General features: G+C 37.0%; 1 non-coding gene across 1 annotated transcript; it reads left to right on the forward strand.

The window, feature by feature from the left end:
• The first annotated feature begins 3,397 nt into the window (after positions 1-3,397).
• Positions 3,398-3,501, forward strand: LOC115895625. The gene has a single exon (XR_004055804.1). It is a non-coding gene; the product is annotated as a U6 spliceosomal RNA (small nuclear RNA).
• Positions 3,502-22,301: the final 18,800 nt, after the last annotated feature.

The following is a 22,301-nucleotide window of genomic DNA, read 5'->3' on the forward strand; positions in this document are numbered from 1 at the left end:
TTACATTATATCTAAAAGGTAAGAGGGACCTTAATGATCATCAAGTGTAACCTACTTCTTAATGCAAGAACTCCTTTTAATTACAGAATTCCTGTGAGATGGCCATTGGAAGCTCATTATTTCATTGAACTCTCCATCCCATGGTTAAGTTGTTTCATTTGTTAAGAAAGCCTTTTATTGAGCTAGGGCATTCATTCATTAGTATTTGCTTTTCCCTTTGGAATAATAATAATGATGTATGACAAGAGAGTAGTAATCGTAATAATGATGATGCTGATGAGTAACAGAACTTTTTTTCTATGTGCTAGGCATGTAATAAAAATTTACATGTGTCTAAGTTCTTATTTATCACCATAAAACTTATATGTTATAGGAATTATGATTTACTCCTATTTTAAAGAAGGAAGGATTGAAACATAGAGTGTTAGAATGACCTCGTGAGGGTCACAATACTCAAAGGTGGAGAATTAAAATTCGAACCCAGTTCTGTTTGGTTACAGGACTCGATATACTGGGCACACACAAATGCCTCTAGCTCCTTATTTAACACATTTCAATTACACTGTGTCCTTACTCCTCTTTTTTCCAGATTGCACATCCCAGCTTCCTTATTTCGTATTTAATATAACTTTCAACTGCCACATGATTATGGTAGATTTTATATTAGAAGTTTCTAGCTTTCTTTTCTAATGTATGGAAGCTAGAACTGGAAAAAATCCCAAAAATGTGGTTTGACAAGTGAGGCACATAGAAAATTCTATTGCTACCCTTCATCACTTCCCAAACCAAGGTTTTGCCTTTGCAATAATTATTAATAGCAAATATGATAATTGACATCAGAAGAACATCAAAATATAAAACTTTAAGGAGAAAAAAAAACACTTATATTTGAGAAAACCCTAATGTGGGTTTCAGATCAGAAGGGTTCTTTTTATTTGTTTGAAACATCATAATTTTCTCTGTAAAACTGAGTATGGACTTGGTTTAAATAATTTCCCTAGTCCATTTGGGGACGTAGTGCAACATATCCCTCCAACTGTCAAAATTTGGGGTTCATGTGCTTCTGTCTCAGCTGCCTGGATGCATCCACACAAAAGATGCACCCCTCTTGTGGATTCAGGAGCTCCATTGTAAGTTTCTGACAGAGGTAACATTGCTAAGAGGAGCTCAGGCTTTCAAAATAGGAAGATAAACATGAACTAGGTGTGACTGTCTCTGGATGGCCCAAAAAAGGGGCAGGGCACCAGAGAATGCATAGGCACTATTTATTTACACAGCTATAATGGAAGTCAGGGTCACTACACAAGTCTCTGGTTGTGGAAGCCTTTCCCTGACACAGTCAGGTGAGCTCTGAGGTTGACGTGGAAATTGTACTGAACAAGAATGGGCCTTTGAAAAAATTTGAGGGGTAGATAGGGAAGTAAGCTAGCACGCTTTCAGTTAACTCATACACATTCCAATATAGGGGCCAAGGAAGAGCTCTTCTCTTGGCCCTCTGAAGTTTCACCAAAAAGTCAACTCACAAAAGGCAGATTAATTGGATAGAAGGCACACAAATTCATTTAACATGTATACATGGGATCCTTCAGAATGAAGACCCAAAAATACAGAGAAAATTGTTCATTTTTATGCTTATGTCCAACAAAGTACGGACAGCTATGCAGAAATATGACTAGACAAAAGGGTATGATCTAATGCTAATAGACTGGGGAAACCCAGCAAGGTCTGTCTGTGGAGATACTTCTTGGCATCTCTGAGCATGCTTTCCTTCTGGGTATGGGGCAGGACTCTCGCTGGAATAGGGATCTTATGACCCACAGTAAAACAAGGCAGGTTAAAGAATTTCTTTCTGACAAAGCTTTTACACAGAGAGTGTGGAGGGAAAGTGAGAGTGATGTTCTTAAGTCTTCTGGCTGGCTTTGGGGAAAAGAGACCCTTGTTTCTATGGCCCGCCATGGAGAAAAGGAATTCCAGTTTCTATGGCTAACCTCGAGGAAGAATGGGAGAAAATCTTTTGTTTCTGAGGTTGCTTCTGAGGCTTTCATTTTATGGTATTGTTTTCTGAGCCAAAACACAGGTAAGTAACAAGGCCAGTGCAAAAAGAAACATATAGATCTCATTAAAAGGAACAGTAGCAGCAGCAGTTATTTTAGCTTTATAAACAGTAGCAGCAGCAGTTATTTTATCATTATAAAATGATACTGCTATGGAAAAAGAATAACATCAGTAATATGAGGAGTCCTACATGAAGATAAGGACAGAAGGGAAGCTTTGGAGTCAGGCTACTGCTATGCATTTCCATGTATTTTTCTATGTGTCTTTGTTGTCTATGGCAATACAGTTTGTGAAAATAAGTGAATCAAAATCTAAGCTGTTAGAAGTATAAATTATTTTGAGACTTCAAGAAACATGATTATGGGGCCTGGTTTATGTGACAGGCAGCTGTAACCAAGGCAGTTGTAGCTTTGTTTCTCTGATTATAGATTAAGCCTTCTTTCTTGCTTTCACTATTTTGTAAAGTATTACAAATGACTGAAGGGTTCTGGGGAAGATCCTTTCTCCCTTCATGGTTGTTGATCTTCATTATAGATTAATTTCCCTCTCACCATTCCCACACAAAGACTTCATGGCTATTGTATTGTATTTAGATGGAATGTTACGTATACTCTTTCAAACTGGAAAGGAAATGAAAATGAGCTGTATGAAAAAGACTGTACTAATTAAATTGTTGTAACTCATAAGACAGTCTTGTATAGAACATTTTGTATTTCTCTCAAATTTCTTTGTTTTCTGCCTATATAAGCAAGAACCTAACTTTTAACTTTGGAACACTGACCCCATTTCTCTGGAGTCTGTGTCTCTCTAATGGCAGTCCCCAGATTTTTGCTTGAACAATCTGGATTCTGATCTTTTTGATTATTTTGGGTTGGCAGAGTCTTCATAAAAGTGTTTTGGGAGAGGCACTCTGGTGTCATAAAAATATACACAATTAAATGCAAAGAGTACTGGGTTACAATTCTGGTTATTAAGTAGTAGTGTAGTTGGAGACACTGCTTATAATTTGTGTGTGTGTGTGTGTATGTAATAAAACCAGAAATGCAGAATACCTTAAAATAAAAGCATCTTTCTCTTGCTCTATCTTTACAACTACCTAGTCCCTGTTCCAAAGGTAATTCCTTGTTGTTTTTCAAAAATTTTCCTTCTTGTAGAGGTAACATTCATAGCTTTTCCAAGGCACTAATATAACTTTTGATCTACATATAGGTATTACCATTTCCTAGCTGTTGAAGGTAAATATTAAACCCATTTATATGACCCTTACTTTTAATCTTCCTCTCTATTATTAGATTTTCAGTTGCTTATCATTGTTATTAAACAATTTTTTAAAAAATCTTTAGTGCTCATTTCAACATCACATACCGTAAAATTGAAATAATACACAGATTAGCATGACCCTTGCTCAAGGATGGCATGTACATTTGGGAAGTGTTTCAAATTTATGAGGAATTTGGAAAGTGTTTCAAATTTATTCAGCCTTTAAAAAAAGAGTGAAATTTTTACACATGCTGCAACATGAATGAAACTTGAAGGCATTAGGATAAGTGAAATAAATCAGATACATAAGAACAAATATTATATGATTCTACTTATACCTAAAGTAGACAAATTCATAGAGACAAAAGTAGAATAGTGTTTGCTAGGAACCGTGGAGAGAGGTGAATAGGAAGTTGTCATTTAATGATTATAGAGTTTTAGTTTGGGAAGATAAAGGTTCTGGAGATGAATTGTAGAGAAACCTGCACAACAATTTTGAACGAACTTAATGCCACCTAACCACAAACTTGAAAATGGTCAAAATTGTACATTTTATGTTATTTATAGATGTCATACATGTAGCATATAATTTAGCTCTTACCCATATCTTTTGATTTACTCTTTGTAAAATTAACATGTTTCTCCATATTTTTTTTTTAATTTTCACTCATTATACTAGATCTCCATGCACATACTTTTTAATAAAGTTATGTAGAAACAATAGATGCAGACATTTTTGGGTGCTGTTACCAAATAATTTTTCCTTCTCTCTTATATGCGCATGTGGTGATTGAGCTTTCTGGACCTTGTGCATTTGATGCAGGCAGGTGACCACCTTTAGCAAATGAATTGAAGAACAGGAAATAGAGTCATGATCAGATCTGGGCATTTATGGGCAAAGTTATAATTCCTCTGCCACAGAAACTGGCAAAGTTTGAGATGGATTTTTTTTTTTTTTTTTTTGTATGTTTGAAATTGCCTAATGATATTTTTAGGAGTAGGAGATTTGTTTGTTTGATTTTTTTCCATCTAGGATTTTTGTGTAATTAAGGTCCTCTTTAAATAGAAAAACTCATGTATTTTTTCTGATATGCAAATCTTTCCTGTATTTTATTTTGCTTATTTCCTCCTTTCTATTTTCCTCTTTCTTCTCCCAGACCTCATATTTATTAGATGTTGGCTATCTCAGGTTTTCTTTTACCCATTGTATATTTTATCATATTTTCTGCCTCATTGTCCATTTTCCTCTATGTTCATATTGAGCTCCTTCACTTTGTTTTATTGTTTTTTTTTTTTTTGTTTGTTTGTTTTTTTTTTTTTTTTTTTGGTGGTATCTTTCAAATCTGTCTGAAAAGAATAATTAGATTTTCTTTTTGAGTTTCTTCTCCTTCATGAGTTATTTCTGTTTTCACAATAATTGTTTTATGTACTTATTTTCTCAATTTGATGCTGTTTTTTTATATTCCTGAGTGATTATAGGTTATTTTTAGCATATTTAAAACAAGAGGTATTGGCTGACTTTTCCAGGTAGTGAACTAAATGCTCTCTACTGTTGTGTAGGTAAGCTTGTTTTCCCCACAATATTTCTTTTTCAATCAGGAATCTGACCTGGCCAACTAGGCATATAAATCACTAAGATGCCAGGCTTTTAATAAGGGATTGCCAAAGCAGGAAGAAATTTATTCTGTGACACCAGCACTCACTAGTGCTTCTAGTCCAACCCAATCAATACATTACGTTTTTTAAATGAAGAGGTCATTATTTGCACTACAATGATTATTGTCATTTTGCTTGGTTTTATTTTGGTTAGAATCAATGTGAACATTTTTGTATCCTTCTTATGTCCAGGAACGTGGGAGAGAGAAGAGAGGAGCAGAGAGCTGATTGGCTTCTTGTCCCAGGGACACAATTTTAATCCGACCCTCTACTCTCCCCTACCAATTTTGCATCCCTTTTGTAATTCCACCCTCCATGACTAGCAATTTTTCCCAAAACCTTTTGGGGTTTGCTTGAAAGATTAGCTCCCTCTTTTCCTGCCATTCCTTTCTATGTTAATTTTTGACTGTAGATTCCTCAACCGTCTTTGTTCAAATGTATCGTTCCCATTCATTTTTTAATCTCTCAATAGTGCTTCAATATCTGATATTGGATAATGATTCTTCTCCCATTCTCTTTGCTGGTCAGGTTTATGGATTTAATTCTGTTTTTATTCTTCCACATTTTAGAGAAATAGAGGCACATGCAGGTACTTTATCACCATATTCAACCAGAGATCGTGTTATGTACTTGGAAAATTAAGAAATACATCACACTTTTTGCATCTGCAGTGGTACACAGTATGTCTTCAGTGAGAGCCACAAGCGGTAAGTTTGAACAGGTAGAATGCAAGGAGGCATTATTAGTGTTACCCAGATACAAAATACATCGTGATAGTTTTAATAGTTTTTAAGCCATTTGATAATAAAGCAGTAGGAAAATGAGAAACAAATGAAAGCCAGGATTTCAGTCAATAGCCCTTTCTCTTGCTTTGTCTTTTTTTTTTTTTTTTTTTTTTTTTCTTTTTTGACTGGGTCTCAGGACAAAATTGAACATGACCATCCCCAAATTCCATTATTAAACTAGCAGTTCTTCTTCTAAATGTAACTAATTGCAATGACTTAGTGGAATTGAAAATAAAAAATAATGATAGTAGTGAGTATCAGAAAAACTAAAACATTTTACTAGGTATTCCATTTGCATTTTAGATGTTGTTTCTCAAAAAATCTCAAATTCAGGTTTTATTTTTGTAATTTCCTGCTTCTATAAATATTTCCCCAGTCGTTTTCCTCAGTTCTTATAAGAATACATATGGTGCTCCTGAAAAATATTTTCACAAGTACTTGTGGGTGATTTATTGGTGCTTAAATCCATCCTATGTTTGGTGTATAAAATCGTGTCTACTCAAAATATTCAGTGTTGACAGCAACATGGTTTTCAAAATCTATCCAGGCCTCCCTTCTGTCCATCTGCTTTTATTAACTTCCTTTTGCTCTTGTCCTTCTTAAATTTCCGGGATTTCAGTGATGTAGTCCAGTTCCTGGTATATATCACTCATTCCCCCTGCTTCTGATATCCCATTTGGATCGTGGTCTCATTTATATCAACCATGACTGTCTTATTCAAAGTTATATGTCCAAGCCTCCTTTAACTCCACATTTCTTAACATTTTTCTCAAACATAAGACTGATGGTTAGAGTCCTATAGGGATGAGAAGAAGAAACAAATGGCATTTCTCCAGCTGCATCTCTGTGCATCAAGCCAGAGTCAAATTTTACATTACATTGAGGGAGAAGAATTGTTGGTCAAGCTAAAGTAGTTGTAATGCAAGGTGTGTGAAGTGCTAGAGAATACTGGAGCATGAAAACATCTGCTGGGAAAAAAATCAACTGAAAATGGTGGAGGTGATTAAAAGAGACAGAGGCTAGTGTTCACAGCTGGGCTTTTGTGCAGGGAGATACTTCATAAAATAGAATATTTGAATTTGAAATTTGAGTTTCATCCCACTTATTACCCATTGAAATCAAATATGAATGATTCATGTATTTACCAAGAATGCTTGGAATGCTTTGTGCTAAATACGATGGAAAATTCAATGGCAACTAAGGTACTACCTTTGAAGAAACCTGGCAAATGGCAGAGGAGTGAGAGGTGAGTTTACATTTGATGGAGAAAGGGAAAAGAAGAAAGATGTGTCAATGTTTTGTAAGTGGCAGCATAAGTACTTTTGGACTAGAAGGATACCCTGTGACTATGGCTGTAGATAGAAAAAAAAAAAGAATTTTAAACCCTGGTGTTGGAGCCCATATAATCAAGGCAACCCTCAATACCTCTGAGGAGCACACAGGAGAAGAAAGATGACAAGGACAACTTTCCAATAAGCTCTATCATGGTCCATGGCAGGGGATAAGAAAGAGTTTCCATTTATTGGAAGTGCTGAGGGTAGCTAGAAAATAAATTCCTATTAATAACACTTGTTTGTTTGTCAAATAAGAACACTTACTTAATAAAAGTATTTTTAATTAGGCCATCTGGTAAGTTATCTTGCATAATTACAAGTCCAAATCTTTCCATTGATGTTCTCCCAGAATAGTTTGAAGATACTGTTCTATTCCTTATGTCGTCTTTAAAAATTAACAAGAGCCATAAATCACTGCTGATCCTTTGGCTCAGTTCTGGACGTTTCCTTAGACAACAATGCCATTAAAAATTTCTATTCATTAATGTGTTGGGTTATACACCTACAGTGAATTTCATTTATAATAGAGTCTTCCACTTAGGCATCTTGCCAAGGGAAAGGTCATTCTGTGAACGTTGCTTATGTTCATAGAGAGAACACCCCATGCTCCCATTATACATGGCTGAGTTATTCTACTCAGAAGAACTGTTGCTTTCTCCTTTGTTATGTCTTCAATGTTCTAACAATTTGCAAATGTCTTCATTTCTAGCTTCCAAGTGCACAGAGTAAGAGAAGAAAATGTCTCATACAATAATAGTGTGCAACACAGGTTACAAAGCTCACAACCCAGGCAAGGTCAATTGGTACCAACTTGGTTTCTGAATTGTGAGGTTGGGTGAATTGTGAGGGAGGGTAAGACTCTACATTTATGGCTGTCATACTGAGCACTGAACAACATTTAAGTGTGACATTCACAAAGACTATAGTGAATGAGACTCTTAAATCCTCTGGAGGCCTTATAGACCCTCTGTTCTTTGGCCACAATCAGCAAAAGTAGACACTGAGGTTGTTTAGGGAAAAACAGAATTCCATTGCCACATAGAACAGAAACTTGCATTGAGTTTTCAGGGTATGCTATATTAGTAACCTTAGTATGCCTATAGGAAAAATAGAAAAGAATATTTACAATTGAAATGTTGGTCTCATCTTATCCATTGAAATCAAACATAAATGATTCATTAATTTATCAAAGACACAATAGGCACACATTATGTACAATGCATTATGCTAAATGTTATGGAAAATTCAATGATGCGTAAGACAGTACCCTCAAAGGAACCTGGGATCCGACAGAAAATAGAGTTAAATAAGCATTTAACAGAGTGACTGAAGAACAGAAGAAGGGCACTGTGATTTGAACATGGAGGTATCTAGCCTTAAAATTACAAAAAAAAAAAAAACCATAAATTTTATAATATAGACCACATATGACATATACCAGCAGAATAATTTATGATAAATATCTTCGCAGTCACAGAACACTCAGATGTATTTAAATATGTCTGCTTTTATGCCTTTAGATATGATATTGTGTAGCTGTAGACAGATAATAGAAACCAAAGTATAAATTAAAGAAAATATAAATGGGGAACACAATACATGGTTGAAATGTAAAGAGATTATGATGAGAAAATAAAAAAGGGATGAGTGGATGGAGACCAAGAGAAAAGGAAAAAGAGAGAGAAAGAGAAAAGGAAGGAATGACAGAAGGAGGGAGGGAGAAAGAGAGAAAGAAAAATCGAACACCCGGGGTAGATAATAAAAGAGACCAATTTTAATCTTAGTGATATATCCATGAACATGAAAAACAATTGATGATTTACTAAGTGTAATTGTATTTAATTTTTTAGCATCAAATACAAAGATGTTTGCTTGGACTTAAAATAATTTTAATCTCTGTATTGCCAATGAAGCGTTTATATTGTATATGAGATAACTTTCAGCCCAGGACTTATTTGTGCATTTTTAATGTTATGGTGACAATTCTATCAATGTCTCCATGAAGCTAATAGTTTTATTTCAAAATAAAAAAAATATTGGAAGACAGAATCCTGATTGTTCTTCCGATTTCCAGAAAATTGCCCTTGTTCTAATTCATAATATATAAAACCAGATATCAAGTTTTCTTAACTATATTCATGAAATCTTTTGCATATCATGCAAAAATAATAAAGTTTGATAAAATGAAATTACAAATCATTCTTTAATTGGCATATAAACTTCCCCTCTCATCCTTCAGTCCTCTCTTAAGGAAAGCTCCAGAATTTGATTCAATCTGGAATCATGTTCCGCTACACTAGCTCCCAGATCTAGCCAATTATCTACGAAGGTTTCTTCTTGGATGCCCTCAGTTAGCTCTGTTCATTCAATGGAAAACTTGTGGTACTGAATTCATTCTAAATGACAGGCAGAAAAATCTGTACTACTTGAATGGCAACTTAAATATACAATGCAAGGTATTTGATTTAACTTTATTTAATTTAGCTGCCAAAGCCCCAACAAAGATGCTCAGTGTTTCATGTGGAGTTTATGTGATATATACAGGTGGTTTTGTGTGTGTGTGTGTGTGAGAGAGAGAGACAGAGACCACACAATTTTCTTGTGCCTTTGTAATGTTATTTATTTTTGTTGTTCTCTTTTTGAAAAGTAAGAAAAAAAAGCATGCTAATCTGTATGAAGTTGTAAGGTATAATAGAAACTATATTATAACTTAGATCACATAATTTCCAAAAATTTTAAGTAGTTATCTTATGCTGTATTCAGAATTCTGTCTCGACCGTGCTTAGACTACCTATCTACTAAGCACAGAATCACAACAAATTGAAACAACGATTGCCTCTGGTGTGCTCTGTACCATAGAGATGCAATCAATCAAATGTCTAATAAAATATCTAATAAAATATGCTCATTTCCAATATGCCCAGGACTGTGCCAGATATGATAGAACATATGAAATCATAGGACACAATTCCAACCTTTGAAAGTTTTCCAAGGTTGACAATTACCTTCTTGGGAAACTCAACAAGTCTTTATAAGGAAACATAACTTTAAAATGAAAATACGAGAATGAACAAGAGTGCTTAGGAGTTAAGAAAGAGAACATAAGTGAAGGGAGTATAAAGGACACAAGAGGTGAAACATCCAGCAGTTTAAGGTAGTTGATTTCCCTCTGGAAGGAAACATTCTCAGTATTAAAACTGCAAAATGGATGGCAGACAATGGGTAAGGGCTCTTATTTAGTAGGAACCATGAATGTGGTGGTAAAGATTTGAGGACGGTTAGAAAAATGTGCAGTAAAAGGTAGAAGGTATTAAAATAGACAAAAATGTACCTCAGACTGAAACAATGTTTCTTCCTAAAATAAAATTCCAGAGAATTTCAATTAACTTTATTTCAACATAATCTCTTAGGAATTAGGCTGAGACATAATGTTGACATTCACAAGTAATTTATTTGATGACATTTTAGAGCAGCTTACAGCACCCTTCCCTTCACCTGCCCTGCCTTACCTCACAGATGGGCGGGAGGTGGTGAGAATATGGTGCCATATAGGTAACAATTGTACATAGCTTGCAAATATGTGGGGGAATAGTATGTCGGAAAAGCCAAACCATAAAAACTATTTCTTAAGATGTCAGTTTTAGAGCAATTCACCTCTTAACCAATAGGATGGATATATAGGAAACCAGAGGAAAGAAAATATATTTGCAGTAGAAGTAGCAGACAGTTAAAAGATGTCTTGTTGTTTCCCAAATGTATTAGCAATGAATATTTAGAGAATACCTGGGCTGTTAATGTGAATATAGCCACCAACAGCACCCAGCTGCTATGGATGTGGCACTAACATTACAGCAGTATAAGTGAAGATAGCACAATAAGTTTAATCGGATTGTCTTTATCATGAACAATTTGAGTTGGCTTCAGGAATTAAACCTCGATTTATATATACATTTCATCCTATAACTCCATACTAAGAAGTGAAGCATCAGCATCTTTCAAAATAGTAAAACTGAAGATTCTTCTCATGGTTTTTCATGCATCTGTAGTACTGATGTTAGAATTTAGCTGCAGACTGGCGTATATTGTTTCTTGTCTGTTTTATATTGATGGGCCAGCCATAGTCTGTTCTGAGTGTGCATCTGGCAATATGTACAAATTTTAAGTTAGAATTGGCCCCTATCCTTAAGAAACATATAATCTGGTAAATAAGATCAGATAAACGTGAAAAACAAATAAACAACTATGTCATTACAATTGTATTCTCGTCACTTAGAATTTGCATTAACCTGTCACACGTAATAGACGAATGGTGTTTTAGACCAGAAAACGTTACTGATTACAAAGAGGACATGCTTAGTTTTTGTACACCCTCTAATTTGCCCATATAGAAATGATCGTATAGGTTTCTTGCTTTCTGCAGGATCAGTTTTCTACCAAGAGATCTGCATTCAATATGTACAAAACTACCTTTAAAAATTTTAGCTACCTTTAATTTTCTCTTATCCGTGAAGGCTTTTAACCAAAAGAGTACTATCTGGGAGTTATGGAATATGTGTTGAGGAACTAAGCAAAGCCCCGTGGAAGTGGCAAGGTTTCACAGGTGGTTGTGTTGCCACTCATATGCTGAGTGTCTCAGTCTAAATACTGTTAGGTTGGTGAGCATTCTTCAAGAACAAACAGCATTTCAAATCTTCACAATAACATGTAAGTGTGTCAGGCACAAAGCCAAATTTTGGGCTTTGAATGTCAGGTGCTTAACATATATTTGTTTGTTCAATAAATAAGCCAGGGCATTCAGCATTTCCTATCAAACAGGACTTACTGTGCCATATTCAAAGTGGAATTTCTCTGCTGGTCCACATATCATTCCTCTTACTCACTCCTTTCTATATTGATTTAAATCTTGGTTTTGAAGACTACAACTTTATCTCATTTAGGTAAAATTTTACTGGCTGTTCCTTTTTCTTCTGCCAGCTCCCTCTTTTTCTGAGTGATAATCCTTGTCCCTATGTAGTAGTCAACTAAAGATAGCTGCTCTTCCCTACAGAGGATTGTGATTTCTGACTAGTAACAAACAGCTGGGTTGATTTCATACCTTTGCTATTGTGAGAACTGCTGTGATAAACATATGAGTGCATGTGTGTTTTGAGAAAATGATTTATTTTCCTTTAGGTATATACACAGAAATGAGATTGCTGGGTACAATAGTAGTTCTGTTTTACATTCTTTAGATATCTCCAAACTACTTTCCACAGTAGGTAAACTAATTTACCTTGCCACTAATAGTGTATAAGTGTTCCCTTTTCTCAGCAGCCTTGCCAGCATCTGTTATTTTTGACTTTTAAAGAAAATGTGGTACTTGTAAACCATGGAATACTACACACCCATAAAAGAAGGAAATCATGACCTTTGCAGCCATATGGATGCAGCTAGACGCCAATATCCCAGGTGAATTAATGAAGTAATAGAAAATCAAATGCCACATGTTCTCACTTATAAGTGACAGCTAAAAATTGGGTAGACATGGATATAAAGATGTGAGCAATAAACATTGGAGACCACTGGAGGTGCGAAAGAGGGAGGGAGGCAAGGCCTGAAAAATCTGTTGGGTAGGTTTTTCATGGTACCTATTTGTTACTATGCTCACTAACTTGGTGACAGGATAATTTATAATCCAAACCTCAGCATCACACAATATACCCATGTAATAAACCTGCACGTGTACCTTCTGCATCTAAAATAACAGTTGAAATTATAAACAAAGAAACAAACAAAAAACCCAACTGGTGCAGATGAGCATCTTCCACACCACAGTCCTAACTCTCTGTAGTTAGTAATTAGTGAAAGACTGAAAGACAGAAATTGAGTCATGGCCTCCAAGCTCTGCTAGCAATTCCTACAACATGTCCACTCTGGGCAATACAAAACAGCTAAGCTTCACTTAAAAGCCAAGAAACCCTCTTGATATTTGAGCTTGTGATGCTAGCTGTTCAGGTATATTTAACATTTTATTTATTTGTTGAGCTTTTTTGTTAACTACGAATTGTAACTTCTTTTTATATGAAAGTCATTTTCTTTAGGTACCATTGTAAAGCACACCTTCAGTGCATGCAATAGTCTTCTTTCCACAGGCATACCTTGAAACATAATTGGAAGTAAGAACTTACATATGGACTGTTAGAAAACATATATGGTGGTGAAAATTATAAACCAGCATTCATGAAATGAATAAAATGGTATTTTTTTTTAGATTCTCTCTATATATATGAAGCAAGTTTCCCAGTGCTACAAATGGTTATGAAGTGTGTCTAAAGGTAACATTTCAATGTGTATAAAAGAGACTAGATTAATTTGTTGGGTTTTTTTTCTCATTTATTTAGCAACTCAAACCTGGTCACTGAGCACCTACTTTGTGATGGTCACTGTATTTAGAGCTAATTATTAAGGGCAATTTTTTTTCTTTTTCTTGAGATGGAGTTTCGCTCTTATCGCCCAGGCTAGAGTGCAATGGTGTGATCTTGGCTCATTGCAACCTCCGCCTCCCAGGTTCAAGTGATTCTCCTGCCTCAACTTCCTGAGTAGCTGGGATCACAGGCATGTGCCACCATGCCTGACTAATTTTGTATTTTATTTTATTTTATTTTTTTATTTTATTTTTTTTTTTTTTGAGACAGAGTCTCGCTCTGTCGCCCAGGCTGGAGTGCAGTGGCCGGATCTCAGCTCACTGCAAGCTCCGCCTCCCGGGTTTACGCCATTCTCCTGCCTCAGCCTCCCGAGTAGCTGGGACTACAGACGCCCACCACCTCGCCCGGCTAGTTTTTTTGCATTTTTTAGTAGAGACGGGGTTTCACCGTGTTAGCCAGGATGGTCTCGATCTCCTGACCTCGTGATCCGCCCGTCTCGGCCTCCCAAAGTGCTGGGATTACAGGCTTGAGCCACCGCGCCCGGCCTGTATTTTATTTTTTAGTAGAGATGGGGTTTATCCATGTTGGTCAGGCTAGTCTCAAACTCCCGACCTCAGGTGATCCACCCACCTCAGCCTCCCAGAGTCCTGGGATTACAGGCGTGAGCCACTGTGCCCCAGCTTGTTTTTATATGATGTCAAATTTGTCAGGTGCCATTGTAAAGCACAGCTTTCCTGCATGAAAGGTGCAGAAAGTCTTTCTAATCATATACATAGAACTGGCAATATTTTAAAATAATGAAATACTAAATACAACCATAAAGTGTAGAATTCCCACATGGCAATGGTGGCTAGAGAGGGCAATTAAGAGGGTTAAATCATGGTAGTAGTCAGCACTTGATAGTAAAAAACGCAAGTTCAAGATGGCAGCATCACCTTCTCTGATTATTAATAAATAAATATTGACGCTAATTTAGCACTTTCCATCTTCAAAGCACTTTGCAATTATTAATTAGTCCTCTTAGGACTATTTGAAATATAATTTATGAAGTTTGCATTTAAATTGAATTTTCATGATGGTATTTCTTGGTTTCAAGTATGACAGCTTTTTTTCTTTCTTTTTTTTCTGAATACTCTCAGATTTTTTGTCAGAATTCAAGATAATAAGACGAATGTAGCTATATGGACATTCCAGAAAAGGTAATCTCAGGACCTTGAGTAGAGAGGTAGAAGGAGCTACATTTGCACATTTCTATAGCCATGGACCAAGATCTTGATTCTTCTCCAGTCAAGTGGAGGCACTTTTATGCTGTCCAGTGAACCCCACTTTTGCACCAAGCAGGCTGACATCTCTTTTACACTGCAGCCATCCTCTTTTGTCTGGATTCCTATGCATCTCAGTTTCATATTTTTTTTAACAAGAAGTTTATTTCTAAAACCCTAATATTCTTGTTTTCATTCAATAAATGTTCATTAAGTAACTCAATAGAAAATTAAAAATTAAAAACGTGGACCCTTACTTCATAGCTCATGACTAGCAAGAGGACCAATGATTGATTACATGAGTATAACACAGTAAAAAATCATTTTTTAAATAGACATTTTTAAAGCACTTTTAGGTTTATGAATAAATTGAATAAAGGTACGGAGACTTCCCATATACCTTTATCAACCCACTACTTGGAGTTTCCCCTATTATTAACATCTTACATTAGTATATGCATTTGTTAGAATTGATGAGCCAATATTGATACATTACCATTAATTAAAGTCTATAGTTTACATCAGGGTTCACTTTCTATGCTGTACATTGTATGTGTTTTGACAGATGTGTAATGACGTGCATCTAGCATGATAGTTTCACACAGAATAATTTCTCTTTATGATAATTTCCTGTGAGGTGGCTAATTAGAGTTTGATTTCTATGCCAACTCAACATCATCCCAGACATAGCTGCACTGCAAGGAGGTTGTGTCCCTTTGGTGATTTCCTGTACAAATACTCACCTATCCTCTCAGCTTCATTGGGCAGAGCGTCTCTGTCTCAGGGGAAATGCATTTCAATCAATCTGACTTGAAGATAAGACCAGGGACTAAGGGTTGGTGATGAAAAGAGAACATTTGCAATTTAATTCAGTTTGACTCAAAAGAGGCCTTCCCAAATATATGTGCCTGTCATGCAACTTGTCCAATTAGGGAGCATGCAGGAACATTCTTTTTGTTAGCCATACCTGTATCCTCCCTCACTTCAGGACTATCCAGGACCATCCCAGGACCAGAGCCGCATCTCCCCAACCTGTGAAGCTAAAAATAGCCCTGATTGTCAGGAGAGAATCACCTCTGTATTTTGAAATGGCAACTTGCAGCTTTTTGTTAGCCACACCTGTCCCCTCCCTCACTTCAGGACTATCCAGGACCATCCCAGGACCAGAGCCGCATCTCCCCAACCTGTAAAGCTAAAAATAGCCCTAATGGTCAGGGGAGAATCACCTCTGTATTTTGAAATGGCAGCTTGCAGCTTATTTAAACCAAATAGATACACTGGCTAATCTACATTTGATTTTTTGTTGTTGTTGTTTAAGATCCATAAACTTTGCTGGACCACAGTCCCACACTTTGTATATGGAGAATGTCTAGCACAATTCATTGCTTCCCATATCAAAACAGGCATAATATTGCAATGTTATTATGTATCCACATCTGTCTCCCTTTCTACACTGCTAATTATGCAACAAAAAAAGAACTATTGTTTTTATTCACTCTTGGATCCCCCAATGACTTGAACTTTGCCTGCCACATGTCAGGGTCTCAATTATTGAATACATTTAAAACGTAAAATAAAAACAAATATAGATTCAAGGAGAATAAAGTTGAAAATCAACTTGCTGTAATACTTCAAGGGATGGTTTAAAGAAAAATGCCTAATCCTATTTACTGCCCAATCCTAATTCCTAATAAACTTGTAATGGCACTGAGAAGATAAAAGGAAGGAGAAGGTATGTTATGCTTTGTGTTATGACTTCATGAAATCTTGATCAGAATATTGTACATGCCTCAAATGCAGCCCCATTTTGTAATTGAAAGTCTTCTCTAAATTTCACACTTAACCACTGAGCAGAACGATACTGGTGTTAATCAGGGGGATCCTCCATTTCTCTCAGTGAGGACACCCATTCTAGTGCCTGAGGGAGGAGATTTTAGACCCCATAAAAGAAGCTCAAATGTATCCAGGGATTCATGGCTCCCTGGAGAATCAAGGAAAAAGGCATTCTGTTTAACTTTGAGCATCCTTTGGAATGCTCTCCCTGTTACTCTCCTTGGTCTGGGGCAGGTACACTTATTAAGTCTCCATTAGCATGTGGCGGCCTCTCTCATTTTCCTATCACTGTGTTCTAATTGCATGGAAACTTGCCCATTTTTTCCACCAAGTTTTAGGCTATATTATGACAAGGATCCTGTTTGCCTTGCTTAGTGTTTCATTTCTTGGGCTTAGTTTGAAGTCTGGAACATCATATGGAGGGAAAGAAAGAAGGTAGGAAGGCAGGCAGGTGAGTCTCCAATTTAGAAATAATAAACTTTCTTTGCATGGCCCTGGTACATTAGGTTTGAGTGTTTCTCCTAGAATCTTTATTGCTAAGAGAGCACTAAGATGTTCAGAAAACAACAAAGTGCTACTTAGCAAGGGAAACAAGTTGACCCGCAGGTCCTTTGGATCCATTCTTGACACCATGATTAGCCTTGATTTTTCTGTCTCATCTGACTTTCATTCCATGACAGTGGGTCAACTGACCTCAGCTATAATTTACTGCTGTGTTACATGGGACACTTAATTACAACAGCCAAATGCGGAGATGTTCTTAGCCCTAACACCCAATGTTGTACTGTGTTGACACATATTGTGTTTCTTTGATGCCTTTTCTTAGGTTGACTCTGTGACTTCAGATTATATTGGCTTTGTGTCTTTTCCATTATCTGGGATGAGTTTAACTGTGACTTGTGGGACAGGACAGACTATATCCTTCCACTTACTACATATTTCCTTGTTTTATACCTACCAGGCACGTGTCGTCCTGCTCATATTAAGTGAAGGCAGGAATCATGCTGTACATTGCTCTGTTATATCTTTCAAAGGTTAGCATATTATGTTGAACATGATAGATACTCAGTGTGTTTTAAAATGATGAAATGTATAAAAGGTAAAGGAAATGTCCTTAGTACACATAGATATACTTATTTTTCTTATTTAATTCATACATATTCCTTCCAAGCCTCCAAGATCCCGGGGGTTAAAAGTTTAAGATAGTCAATAGTTTTCAAAAGCAGTGGTTATATTTGTATTTTTATCATCTGTTTTTTCATTAGGTAACAAACAAAAATAAACAATAATAAAATGTCCAGTGTCATTTTATGTTGGATACCAAACTTTCAGAGTTAAGAGACATCACTGAAAACCACACACCCTCTTTCCCTGTCACTACTCATGCAGATCTAGGTTCCATCCTCATTCGTGCCCCAAATGGCATCTCAGAAGCAGAGAGGTCAGAAACAAAAGGCACCAAGTTCATGAGATTTAAAGGCAAGTTATCAGGAGTTGGACTGGAGCCCCAAACCATATAGGCTGTAAGGTCAGAGCTTAACTGTTTTTCCTTTTTATTGCTCAAGGACAAGAGAACATGATGCATGAGACTCCAGCACCATAAACTGTCTACTGAGGTGGCCATTTCATCACGTATGGTTGCAAGGTGAGTACTGACCGCACAATGTAAATCGACAGCAGCAGCGCCCTGGTGCGGATGTGAAAAGCAATGTCACAAACAACATCTTTTTCCTAATTATTAGGACCTGGACAGGAGGCAGGAAGGGAATGAGGGGTGGGGATGGAGGGAGAAGGAAGGGATGGAGGCACTGTGACATTTTCCATCTCAGGAGTACAAGATTCATTACCTCTGATGAAAAGTCACCAGGCTGCGGTGAGTCCTGACATACTCCGTGACAGGAGAAAGTGACATGGCCATTTGACATTCAGGGCTAGAAGGTTGCCGGTCTGTAATCACTAGTTAAAATTGAATCTTGTACATTGCACCCTGCCAGCACAGCTCAACTCTTGATAATTATTTGGATGCTACTGTATTTGGATTTTATTTCCCCAGCAGAGAGGGGAAGTTGGATTTATAGTTTACTGCTGGGTTAAGATTGGAACAGGCTAGATCTTTTTTATGGTTAATATGGCAGAGCCAAATAAATCTGGAGATGTTTTTTTCCCTATTTTAATTCTAAGCCATTTGGAGGTGGGGACAGGGAGAAGCAAAGGAATCAAAGCGCACATCTTCTAATTTTCTGCAAACAAGCTACGATTCTGTCTGTGCTAATGTTCTCCTTTTTTTTCCTTTCACCTCATGATGCTTAAACCAGCCATCTGGACACAGAAGGGACTGAGAAATACCATTTTGCAACTGCTACAGCCCAAGTTGTCACATGGTAAGGACTTCTTTATGGATGGGGATGGACATAGATGGTCAATGAGACTTCAACAACCACTTCCCCTTTACCTGGAGGTCAGGGAAAGGACCAGAGAAATTTTTCACAGAAGGTCACTTTTGTATAATTACAGGGTGGCCCTGAACTGTTGATTTGCGGACAGACGAGCTGTGATTACAGTAAGAATATTCTCCCCCTAGTTTTTCCTACCCAAAGGCAAGGAAGTTTCTGGTTATTGCAGGAGCCCAGTCTGCATATTCACCCCTTTTAGCCCAGAAAGATGTCTGGCATGATAGGCTCCATCTAAGATTTTCAGGAATCTCAAGCCACATGTTCGCAGAAGGGTAAAGTGATCACCAGAGCCAACTTAATGTACAGAGAGAGTAAGTGCTGCCTGAGCACTAGGAATTAGCTGTGCCCCAGGAATCAACCTGATCAAAGGTTGATCAGAGTTATCTTTACCACTAATCTGCCTCAATGTATAAAAATCTGTCATCAAAAAGCATCAATTTAAATAAAAACATTGTGCCTCCAAGGATTCCTTTAAAAAGTCATCTTTTTTTTTTTCTTGGAAAAAAGATTCTCAAACAGCCAAAGATAGATAAAAACTTAGTGAAAATTTTGTTAGGAAAGATCAGCAGGCTTTCACCCAGGAGGCATCCCAAGCGGTGGCATTCATTGTTCTGGGGATCTGCTCTGGACCTGAAACTGACCTTCAGTCCTGCTGGTGCCGAAGCCTGATTTCTGTCAGCCGATTGTGCTCCCATCACTCACAGAACACTCACATCCACTACATTTGTAGGATTTATGTTTGGAAACAGAATGCTGATTTAGGTAGCATATATTGAGAAATAATAATGCAGCAAAATTTGGAATATACAAATTCCAAATGGCCAGTGCAGACATTACAGGTAAGCCAGCCAAATCATGAAAAGAGGATATTCTTGTGTTCAAGGAACAGGAAAAAGGGGAGTAAAAAGGAATCTAAGTCTTCACCTCCTTACTGATAGGGTGGTGTGGCCAAGGGTTACCTTCCCCAAATCCAGGACTATCTTAATGTGCTGAGATAGCTAGGGTCCTAGAACAATTCTTTTTCTCCTGAGTGGTGCTGAGATGGGCTCTGCCAATCCTTGCTTCCTCTCTTCTCTTTTGTTCAATCTCAGTGGTAAACACCACCCCCACTGCCCATCTGCCACTTCCCACCAGAAAGATTACATGTTGATATCACAGCTCACCTTAGAGGAGGCAATTGCATTTTCCTGCTCTTCTAATTCTTAGAGGAAGCCACTGTCAAGACTGAAAATGCCCCCAAAGAGGCACTTTTAAAATCACTTGTGGACAAAAACAATTTAGTGTGAATAAATTCGTAACTCATTTTTCTTACACTACAGAATGGAATAATAGAATGGGCACCTTAAGGATGGTTTATTGTACAAAGCAGGAATTTCCAAAGAGGGAAGAGTCTAGAAAAGCAGTTGAATTTGGGAAATTTGGTGATAAGGTAGCAGAACGAGAATATCTAAGGGAAGAACATGAATAATTTCATAAGGAGATTATATAACAATGTTAGAAGAGATACAAAAAATAGATATATCAGGGGGGCTAAAATTATGCCTATTATAAACTAATAGTGACAGAGTAAGTAGTGGCTTGGACACTGTGGTTGCTGAAATGATGATCTCAACAGTAATGAATCAGGTGTCTGGGTTGCTTAGATAGAGTATGGTTAAATGAATAAACTAATTTGTTAGTCATATATCTCAACTGTTCCTAGTTGTAGAGACTAAATTAAGGGTAGTTTCTCTTTTCCTGTGGACATTAATTACTTTTACTTTGGAGGAGTAACTGATATGGTTAGGCTTTGTGTCCACATCCAAATCTCATCTTGAATTATAATCCCCATAATCCCTGCATGTCAAGGGACAGATCAGGTGGAGGTAACTGGACTATAGGGGCAGTTTCCCCCATGCTGTTGTCATGATAGTGAGTTCTCACAAGATCTGATGGTTTTATAAGAGGCTCTTCCCCCTTTACTAGGCACTTCTCCTTCCTGGCACCTTGTGAAGAAGGTGCCTTGCTTCCCCTTTGCTTTCCACCATGATTGTAAGTTTCCTGAGGCTTTCCCGGCCGTGCTGAACCGTGAGTCAATTAAACCTCTTTTCTTCATAAATTATCCAGTCTCAGGAAGTTCTTTGTAGCCATATGGAAGTGGACTAAGACAGTAACCTGACTTGCTTATTGTCTAAGGCAAAAAGGCAAAGCTGCAACTAAAAGAGATTTTATTATTGGGGCGGCTCATGGCAAACTGAGGGACAGTCCTTACTTTCCTATAATTGAAAAATAAACCTCTTCTTTTTCTCCCCAAAACTCAATTTCACACATCATGTGTGGTTTATTTCAACACCCCCTCTTCCATGAAAGCTCCCATGATTGTCTAGCACAGGTGATTTTTCTTTCTCCAAATTTTTGTATAATTTATCACTCTGGTATCACCAGTGTTTGTGTTTGATTTTGAAGCCCTTTCTGTATGTCCTATTTATACACCTTGCTTGGATGAGCAATGAAACTCTGGAGGTAAGACGTTTCTGAGACCTAAAGCTGCTCTTTTAACCTCCTGGAAACTCAATTTTCTTATCTAGTAAGATAAGGAAATGGGAATATAAGCCTCAAAGTTCTCTTCCAGTTCTAGTATTTTGTGAAACTTTGTGATGCTTTTCTTGTCATCCTAAATCTATCAGATGCAATAGGAAAGGACATTGGAATAAATCACAGGCTCATAAAAATATTTGTTTTATTACACAGGGGTGAGTTATTTTATCACTTTCACATACGTGTTTCTAAAAATGGTCTTTAATTTTTTTTTTTTTCTAGTGTAAATTTTCCTCAGATTTCTTCAATCAAACTAAATAGTCTGAAAGGTGATTGCATTATCTTGGCTCCAATTCTTTTTCCTAGAGAACTATGAAAGATGGAAAGGAAAAGATATATCTTTATCTTTCTTTGTTTAATTTGCACCAGCCTGTGTTCAATTCAATTTAAGTAAATATTGTAAGAACAAGGCTTGGTACTGGGCTCCAGGCACACCGTAGGTATTTTCAAATGGCGGCCTAGCACATGCAGCAGCAGCAAAAGCTTAACCCAATGTAACCACCCCACAATGAGGCTGTGCGTCTGGGCTGCTGGTTCTGCAACTAAAATGTAGGAACTCTGTAATTCAGCAGAAACAAATTATTGCTTTAAAAAAAACCATTTTATTCTAACATGTAGTCACCAGACATCTTTCCAGCCGCACTTGCTTATGTATGTTTCTGAGGAGGTCAAGCGGTCTGAA

Source organism: Rhinopithecus roxellana, chromosome 21 (assembly GCF_007565055.1).
Source record: "Rhinopithecus roxellana isolate Shanxi Qingling chromosome 21, ASM756505v1, whole genome shotgun sequence".
In the NCBI taxonomy this organism is placed as follows: Eukaryota; Metazoa; Chordata; class Mammalia; order Primates; family Cercopithecidae; genus Rhinopithecus; species Rhinopithecus roxellana.